This window comes from Symphodus melops, assembly GCF_947650265.1.
Source record: "Symphodus melops genome assembly, chromosome: 1".
In the NCBI taxonomy this organism is placed as follows: Eukaryota; Metazoa; Chordata; class Actinopteri; order Labriformes; family Labridae; genus Symphodus; species Symphodus melops.
Genome location: NC_136691.1, coordinates 5,046,070 through 5,056,786, shown reverse-complemented (window position 1 = coordinate 5,056,786; position 10,717 = coordinate 5,046,070).

Genomic DNA, 10,717 nt, shown 5'->3' with positions numbered 1-10,717 from the left:
TAATAAACAAAGAAACTCTGAGGCTCTGCGTCTTTTGTTGAAGCCGGCGTGTTAGTGTTTGCTCTTTGAAGCCCACTGCCAACAGCCAGGACATGACTGACATGGACAGTGTCCAGAGGTCATCTGAAGGGTCAAACAACCAGAGACAAGTCTCTGAGAGAGTGGCGGAGAGGGGGAGGCACCGACTGTCCGCTCCTGAAGCCCCTGACGTCAAAGGTCAAAGTGGACTTTCCAAACCGTCACCCTCGAGTGAGCCGTCGGGGGACACGAGTTCCTCCATCCCTCCCCCAGAAACAACGGCTGCTGTCAAAGCAGATAGAGGACACCCAGAGGTCCAGGCAGGGGTTAAGTTTGGCCGAAGCCACATTTGGGTCTGCTGACCTCAGCCGTGAGGTCAACTCAATTTCATTTCAATCGATCTATTGAAGGGTTTTTCATTATTCTCACATGGGAAACTGAATCTCTCATTAGAACATAATACCACAAGACAAATATCTATTAGGTTTTTTACTCCAGTTAAGTAAATATAAAGTCATTTTCTGTCTCGTTTTCCGTTTCTGATTAAATTCATGTTTCTGTGCAAATAGCCTAAAACATGGCTGATCAATTACCTCCCCCATTTAAGAAACACTTTATCATGTGTCTGAAAAAAGCCAGCTCCTAATGTTGTTAATTGTTTTGGTTTGGTTTGTAACCTCTGTAGAGTGTGCAGACAACAAGATTTCATGCTAAATTTATGTAGACTGACCCAGGTAATATTTTTTGAGACTTGTAAAGTGAGCTTTGTTGATGACGGTGGCAATTTTTAAAATCTTTAATCACTATAATTTAAGAGTCGACTCCCCAGAGAAGAAAATGTCAAACTAGCATTTTGGCTAATTGGACTGAAGAGCAATTTAATGTTGATTAAACCACGGAAAATTGCCAAATCAGTGGGTGTTGTCTTTGTTATGCAACTGCACATTTTAAACAAGTACACCAGACAGCAGTTGCGCTAGCCTTTCTAGCCACTCTATTAAAGTGCAGGAATGTTAGCTAAATGCTCACTTTGATTTATCTTTATTTACCCTGCTAGAGGGAATCATTCAGAGCAGTCTTCTAAAAAGCACTGAGACTTACAAACAGCTTAAACGTGATACATAGAATCTAAAAGTTGATGCCTAAAACACTTTTCAATAGATGACTTTAACAGCACAATGAAACACTTGAATTTACAAGAAGGGAAATAAACCAGAAAATGTCACTTGTGAGGACTCGTCTTGGAAGAGGCCAAAAATATTTGCTGTTTTGTTGGCTGCAAAAAAAGAGTTCATGATGTTTACCTTTGCCGTATTCACCATTTTAGAAGCTAGCATTTGCTGATTGAAGCTAAACATGTGAATGTCACAATATATTTGATAGTATTATGCATTTTTAAGACCAAATTTAACAAACATTGGAGTTGACGATACATCTGGATGAAAATGAGGGAGTTTTAAACGGTTTCTTTTGTATCCAGTTTTCACAAATGTGAATCTGTGGCGGTCAATCCAATAGGCTAGTTATCACGACACTAAAACATCACAAATGTTTCTCATTGTGGAGCTGGAAAATGTCAGGGGCATAACCAAAGGAAGCATTATTCATCCTGTAGGGAAACTAATAAGATGAATGAAGAGTGAAGGGCTAGTAGAGGTCAATAAGCTCAAGCAACAATTGTAGTATGAAGATGACCTTTTATTAACAAATTACAGCGAGGCGTTTCGGCTTGTGGCCTTTATCAGGGTCATCCAAATGATAATGATCCAACATGGATGACCCTGATGAAGGCCACAAGGTGAAACATGTCCGTCTAATGTCTTAGGCAAAATAAATGTCTGGTTTATCGATGGTCTGTGTTTCAGTCAGGACCAAAGAGATCCGTGTTTATGTGTCAAACCATCCAGCTGCTACTGTGAATAAAAATCAAAAGCTCTTTATTTTTTTTGCACTAATTGCTTAGCGAGTAGTAGGGAAATAATACAATGTTTCAAAATGTGTTTTGCATTGGTCTTTTTTGAAGGAGAAGTTGAATCCAATCTGACACAAATTCAGAGCCCAAACCCAAAAATATTTTATTGTATTGCATTAAATATATGAAATATACAACGGTACAACATAAAACAGAGTTCAAAAATGCTATGGTTCTTTTTTTTACTTGACCATAAAGGCATCATTAAATATATGAAGAGCCATAAATCTCTTGTCTAAGTGACAAATGTACCACAGTAATTGGGATTTAGTTAGAGTTAGAGGGCAGCATATTGTCAACACTCCAAATGTATAACTGTGTAAAGGGGAACATTTGGCCTGGAGCAACCTGCTTAAAATCTGGTTATCCACACATCCAGGAGCGGTATTTCAGCTCAGTAACCTCATCACTGTCTTCCACATGTCCTGACATCAACAGGGAGGGACATTTAAGGTGGAAGAATTAGTTTTTCAAAATGATTGTCAAAATTGAAGTCAGACGCAACCTGACGCGACACAAAGCCTCTTTGTCTAGGAATGAAAATGTAAGGAGAATGAAGCCACACGCATTTTATTCCAGTGGAAAAGACTTCTTTTTTTATTTCTCGTTCTAGGAAATGTGGCCAGAAACATCTGCCGGTGATTGTGCCTTTCAAAGAGAAAAGTGTTTTTGATAAAACAAATCTATCTTTCTTTATGCATGGTTTTTATCTTCAAACTAGAGACACAAAAGAAAGGGATAGCATGTTGTCACATTTTGTTGTTTATGTTTATGTAGGAGGCTGTAAGCATGCTAATATGAAGTGTACATTTTAAAAGGTGCTCTGATGGATTCCCTGTGTAGTTTTTGGAGTGAGCCTCAAAAGGACATGAAGGAATTTGCTTCATTGTTTTCCTTTAACTCCAGTGTTCACCGCTACATCATTTCTTTTTGTGTGAACAACAATCCCTATTTCAGTGGGGAGAAGTGGTCGTATTTGCATTGAGGGAGCCACAGCTTGAGTTGTCTAAAGGTCTAAAAAAAAAAAAAAAAAGTCCTCCCTGAATCAGCGGTCAACAGTGAGCTTGATTTTTGTTAAAATAATGACAGACTGAAACCTGTCTGGACTTATTAGCCTCTATTGTTCTGACCCCTTCCTCTTGGTGGCCATGATTATTGAGAGCACTTCTCAGACATTTCTTATCGCGATTATCTCACAGTGTTGCGACAGCTTCATTCGTAGAGTCACAAAAAGATAAGGGCAGCACAGTTGAAACAAAGTGTTGGGATTTTTACAGCCGGTCCTGAGGAAATGGTTGTATTTAAGCCAAAACTCTAAAACCACAAGGTTTTAGTCTGAGGATGAGAAAAGCCTGATTGTGCTGGTGCTGTTTAAAGACTCCTGTTCATTAAATCTGTTACTACATTAGATATGCCTGTTTGTATTTATTTCAAAAAGACGTGACGAAAGGATGCAAACTTCAAGTTGATTGAATGTGTAGAAGCTCAGTTCTTCATATGTATCCTGGGATCCAGACAAATCTACAAGCTCATGTTTTACAAATGCATCTGGTCCACATCTTGTTCAGACAGATTCCCATCGCATTTCACACATGCACTGCTCTCCTGAACATTTCCAGAAATTCACCAGCTTCCCAGAAGAATTTCTGCAAGATTTCAAAGTGAGCCAATGTGTGAATGTAGCACGAAATATTCATAAAACAGGTGATGACGCCGGTGTGATTTCTGTTTATGTAATGAAACTGCTTCCTTATGTTACATATTATGCCTCAGGAGACCCCCCCCCCCACCACCCCCTGGTCCAACAGTCTTCTGCTGAGAGGTGTGTGTGTGAACAACCAACTCAGGAGGATTTCAGGGGCATTCCTGCTAAAATTCTCCAGAAATGTTCAGGAGTGCATCAGTGAAAACAGCTGCCGTGATTATACGTTTGTGTTTTTGCACTTCCATTAGACACAGGGAGCCATGTGTCGACACAGCTGACTTCAAATATAAGTGTTCATGCTGCTGTCCTGCACGCATTAGTCCCACCCCACTGTAAGTCCTCTTGTGAGGGGGCATCAAAGGACGTCTTAATTGGTCCTTCCAGGCAGGTAATTAGCTCGGATGGCATGTGCTCCCATAGTGATGCGAATGACGGAGACACAACCAACTCCCACCCCTCACCCCAGTAACACACACACACACACACACACACACACACACAGACTTATATACACACAAAAGTAAAGGCTTTGTGACCCTATGAGTTGCCACATTCTCTGCTCATTCTTAGGAAAAGACAATAGGTCTGGTTGTTAAAATAGGCTCTCTCTCAGCAGGAGGACACAGGAGCCGCAGCAGCTGTCCTATAGCATCAAACTCCAATGGTCCCAGCAGCCTCACAAAATATCCAGACCAGGTTTTTTTTTAATAACTGTTGTGTGAATCTAATACGTTCTACTTCTAATTGTAATAATCAACTTGATCTATTTTTTTTTGGAGAGAAATATTCATATTCTAAAAGCAGGACAATGTTAAATACTTGAAAAAATTAATCATACATTTCTATGGACTTTCATACATGCAGCGCATCATTGAAAACTCAATCTGTCTGATCAATTCACAAATGGAGCCGCATTAAATATTGCGTCCGCAAGGAAATTGTGGGACAGCATTATCTCACTCTTCCGTAAAGGATGGTCCAGTGTTTTCCTATTCCTAGAGGTTATAAAGGAAGCATTGACGCACCATTCCTTAGCTTTTAGAGACTTTGAACGGCGCTTATCTTGGCCGCCACTTCGACGCTTCCGGGTCATTCCACTCAGTTAGGAATCTTCCTAAGCAAAAAAGACAATTCGACTGCACCCTCTAATCAAAGTCATAGACGTCAAGAAGACAATGATGTGATCTGCTTGTCCGTAGTAAATGTAGTGGCCTTTTGCAACATAATGAATTATCTCCATTAGCACACGTTGGGTTATGCGAGAGCCAAATTACACCAGTTTGGCGAATCCAGGATTTAACTGGGTCATTTATTTATGCAGAGTGTCAAGATGTCTGTGCACACTCACACACAAATGAACATCACTTATAAAACTTGAATGTTTCTAATTTTTTTTAAATCTCTCAAAAAAAATATGTGTTCAAATTTTAAAGTACAAACAAAAGGAAATGTCGGGTTGAAGTGAAAAGAAAGTTACAAGCAGCCTGTTGCAGTACAGCTCAACTATTCGATTTTTTCCCCCAGAACTTTCTGCTTCTGAAAAAAACGAACGTAGTTTAACATCTTGAGTTAGCTCCTTGAAAGTGATGTTTTATTTGAAGCTAACTCATTCTTCTGTCTAAAAAAAACTTTAAAGCAGCAATACTTTTATTCATAATGATTTAAGGAGCCTTTAAATGATGCACTGAGGGATTAAATGAATACATTAAATAAATGGCCCCTGTGTAACTTCCAGCTAAGTTCAACTGACTCCAAACTTTTTTTCTCCACAATAGATCCACAGAATTCCATTTCAGGTCTATTTGTATCCATGGATGACAAACAAGTACTCAGAATCCCTGCTCACAGAGAGCATTGTGGGTGAGATGCCCATTCTTTGGCGGAATAATGATCCCAAAACAGGAATTCTGACCTTGTTGGGGGCAACACATCCTAGGGCACGCAAGCAACAAGGGAGCAGAACAATAATAGCTGTCCTAAAAATATGAGGGTCTGACTGGAGGAGGGCTTCCATTACAATGGCATTGAGCTTTAAGACCAGCGCAGGATGCGTAGGAGGAGGGGTTTTCCCTTCATGAGAAAAAACGTCTAACACAGATCAGAGTCACATGTTGAAGGAGCAGCCTGAAAGAGAAGCACAATTAAAGCTCACCAGAAGCCATTTTTATCCAGGTGCAGCCATATGCAAGAACAAGTGGACATATTATTGCTATAATTATACTTTAAGGCAGCCTATAGTTTGTAGACAATATGACAATATTTACATTCAAATATATTTTTTGTTGAGTACTTACATTACCTCCGATATTTTTAATATATAGAAATATACAGCCGCCATGATGAGCCACCATGACAGCCACAAAATGTTTATCGATGCCAAGGAAACAGCGGATGTTGCGCCAAAAGATCACTGATAAGGAAGCGGGAGCTGAAAGCTGCCGTACTGCTGCTGTGATAAAAATCATTTTGTAAATTATACTTGGATTGGTTTAATTTTCCAACACAGGAAGTTGCTGCTTGTGTGTGACATGATATTTTTTTCCTTTTATTATTATTATGTAATTTTACATACATAAGGCTGACACTAGTCCATTTTGAATGTTTATGCATAAATAATCTTTTTCTCTGGCCATGTGAGCTCTTCTTGTCGTTTCGTGTTTTTGTTTTATCAAGTGCTTAGATGATCACTACTACGCCATTCATCCCAGCCGACAGTGTAAAGTCATAATCATAGTCCCAATTTCAATCAATTTATAGAAATGTATAGAAATTTAGATTTTATCCATTTTAGTGATAGTAAAAGTTTCAATATTGGTTACTCCATGTGACACTGAAGTCCTTCCTGATCTGTTCATGTGGAACGTGATAACTCAAGTCACCTTCATGTCTCCCTGTGTTCAGCGTCCATCAACTCCTCACACTCCTCAAACACACTGTGCGCTGTGTTATCGAGTGCCATTCCTTCACAAGGCGCTATTTTGAAACCCAAGCCCACAGGAAAGGATACAGGAGCAGCTTCTTGATGAGATGGCGGCTGAACGTCCAGACTGTTGGACGGGTGGCTCGCGGCCATCTTGACCCACACCTTGAGTCCGCTAACAGAGCTACTGCAGCCACCTTGGCTAAGTGCATTCCCAGAGTCGCTGACCAAAATCCCTGCTTGACCCTGGCTGATAAACTATGCTATGGATAGACCACTGGAGATTTTTCCTTTTAAAATAGGGCTTAGTCCAGAGTTTCCACAACAAGAAATAGTTCGATTGGTTATTGAGCTCCAAATCTGTGGCCATAAGATTGTTTTCAAAACCTTCTAATGTAGGCCTTTTATACACCCCCCACCTCCAAAATAAATCAGGTAACAACATCATATATTTTGATCTTATCTACTTAAAGGTATGCTTTGTGATACTCCCTCGTAAACCAACATTGACAGTCTTAAAATAAAGTTCATGACATAAAAATTCAACCTAGTTGCCAACAGATGGGTTCAGTAACTGTGTATATACTCATGTGATTTAATGAAAAACACAAGCAGAAACTGAGAGTAAACCATGTCACATTTAGTACAGTAGAAGACTGTAAATTATCAAATGTAGAGGAAATAGCAGACATGAGGGTAAGGTGGAAGGCTCCAGGTTTGACGTCGAGTTAAGCCTTTTGGAGTCTGGCCTGCATCAGCCGGCTGCAGGCGGTAATTGGTCGTGACTTCGAGGAACCCTGCGCCCACATGTTGGTGGAAGGATGGGATTAACACGTTACGGGTGCCTCAGGAGCCAGCTGAGGGGCAGATAAGATTTTGGGAGGCCTTTTTATGGGTGATGCTCAGATGAGGCCCTGAAGAGGAAGCAGTGGAAGGAAAGTTCAAAATGGAGAAAGAAAAATAGAGAGCATGTCATATTCTCTGACGTTCTCAAAAGTTCATTTTCTGTGTAAATTAACTGAATGATAACCTCCAGGACCACCAATGATGCCAGGGGGGGGGGGGGGGGTCCCCCATCTCTTTACATGTAGGGCACTGCATCATGTTATGTCCTCTGTAAGAGCACCCTTGCCCACCATGTTTTATTCAAAATCAGGGGAAACATTGTTGCTGGAGGTCTGAATCCAACTGACCACGAAACCCCCTAATAAATAAACCAGCAAGTTCAAAGCAATATCGCGAAAGCGGCACAATCAACATGAACATTTCAGAAGAAAAAAAATGCAGCTGTGCTTTCAGTACCACCGAGGTAAGGAGAGAGTAGGAGAGCTCCCAAATCAAGTTAAATAGAAACTGCAGGATGCTAGTATGTAAAGCAGCACTATGATTGGTTGATTATGTGCAGACTAAGCCTGATTATTTATGATTCAGATAGGTGTGTTTTTTAAACAGCTAAAGACAGACAGACAGGTGCAGCATGTTTGATGCAAAGACCTGTAGTACGCACTATCATCCTTCACAAACCAATTAAACTGACTTGAGACGAACACTTTTTTTTTTAATAAAGGTGATGTACTTATTCGCCACTTTCCGCCATTGTTTTTTAGAAATATGGCAGCTAACCAGAGCAGGGTGACTCCCGTAAAATGTTTCCACTCTGCAGACGGCCTCCGTCTTATCGTGCCCTGCAGCTTGCTTCGATCGGGCAATATAAATTGGACTTACCCAGAGGAGAGACGCCGGTTCCTCTTTCGGGTCAGCGCATTGTTTCGTCTAGGCCTGTATTTATTTAGATGTAAATCAGCTCTGGGAGAGTGTTACGTCCTGTCCTTGTGTAGTGGGCGTTGGACTGAGGCTCATTTGGTTGAGGAAGTCAGCCCCGTCGAGATTGGAGCTGCAGAGATTGTTTTCCATTATAAGGCTGTTATTGATGTGAGGGGGGGTGAGATCATGCAGCCTCACCCTTCAAGGCAGCGTTGGTGAGAAAGAGCTTCCCCACCCATTTCTTATTCATTACTCAGCACGCTGAGGATGCTTGACTTCAGATCATGATATTACTAACTTGAAACTGCGCTGAACAATACCAGGGCACCAAAGGGTCACCTTCATTCAATTAATTCAAATCAAAACTTAAAATGTACCTTTTTTCCCCTGGCCTTTGAAACCAGTTGAAACAGGCCCCATATTTTTATTTTTTATTGTATTTTAGGTATGTATCCATTTGTATGCTTGTACATACGTATGAGTGTGTGTTTATATGTAATGTGTATGCAGGCTACATAGGGGTAAGATACAGACACTGTATTTCTCTCCTTTTTTTTTTTAAATCCAACAATTACAATGTTCCCCTTTATTTAAATGTTACTATGTTTTGCCAGATTGCTGTTGGAGTTTTACAAACGTTTAACAAGTGTCATCCTTGTCCTCTCAAAGTGTAGTTTGACCACTTTGGCTGTTGTATCTGAACTAACGTCTTGTTGATTCGGTTCAAAGGTTTTCCAAGAAGACAGATGTAATCGTCCAGAAGAAGTCTCCTGCAGTCCACATGTCTCCATGCGACTGAAGAAACCCCCTGACTCTGAATGGGACTTCATACAGGTCAGTCTGCGCTCTTTCATTTCTCTCTCCATGTGTTGTTTCGATTGTCGTGCTCCATTAAGTCACAAGAATTGGTATTATTATCGTTATAAGCATTGCTTTTGAGTGTACATTGTTTATTTCTGATTGATTATGAAGATGTCGTTTTTTGTTGTTTGACAGAACGACACTGGAAAAATGCTGCAGAGAGTAACAGTGACAAGCCAAACGACAGTCATCTCTCCTCTCCACACACCCAGACTCAAGCAGTTCACACAGGAGCTAAGAACTAAAAACAGAGTCCTTCCTTTTTCCTGAAGTTAAACACATGACTATCTGGTCAAAGGACTTTTTTAAAAGGTCTAATAAAGCTTAGCTCGCAGTGACAACGGACCTACTACACATTTTCTTACCTAAATGTTTTGATGCATATTTTTAAAAACTTTGTAATTGTGATTCATTGTTTTGTTTGTTCAGTCATAAAATCAATGGTTCATGAAGAAGATCACAACCCCAACGGAAGGGTCCCAAAAAGTAGGACGGTTTAGGTCGGTTATTTGGGAGTCTTTCCCGGGAATTAGTGTATGGAAACGCCGCAAAATGCATGCCATGCCGAAACGAACCGATGTGAACCGCTCGGTGGAAACTGGGCTTATGTCTGTTTCTTACTAAAAACCTTTTGAGCTGGTACCCCTTGGTCACATTACAGTTGGTTTATTTGTTGTTTCACTTTAATTAATTTTATTAAGAAATATTTAAAGATTAGCATCATTCAATTATATATCATTTATATATTGGATTTAATTATTTATATCAGCACCTTTTGCTAATTTAGACATTTTCCCTTATTGATATCTACTTAATGTTTGTTTAAATGTATTTGTGTGCTTTATTAGAATCTACTCAATTTAAACAAGTTAGTCTTTAGCAACTGATTTGAGTTATATTAACTCAACTTTTAAGAAAGCTAGATATAATTAAATGTGCAATATGTTGCCTGAATTTTATAATGTCGTTAATGTGTGCATCTCTTTTTACAGAGAACGGTGAGTCACTTTACAATACGTGTTTTATAGTCCATGTGATTTTGGGCAATGTCCACCTGAAATTTACCTTGTAATATGTAATGTCTTTCAGTTTAATTTAAATAAAGAGGATTTCTAATAAAACGTTTTATTTCTGCAAGTGTTTCTGCACGAGACTCATGTGGTCATCAGGTTAAAGCTACAGAGATAACATAATTAGACAATAAAGTAAATAAAGTAAAATATGTGTATGCAGCCAGTATGTGAGTGACCCCTTTCCCAAAGAAGTCTGATATGATTAATTTCTGTTTTTTGTTTGTAATTCAACTTAAGTTCAGGTTTTTTTTCTCCGACATTTTTAAAATCTTAATTATATAATTAGAATTAGAATTAGAATTATTAGTTTCAGATTTGTAAATTCTGCCTTTATCCATTCAAACTAATATAAAAGTGTCTAGACAAAATATGACGTCTTTTTTTCCACCTTTGATACTCTCTAG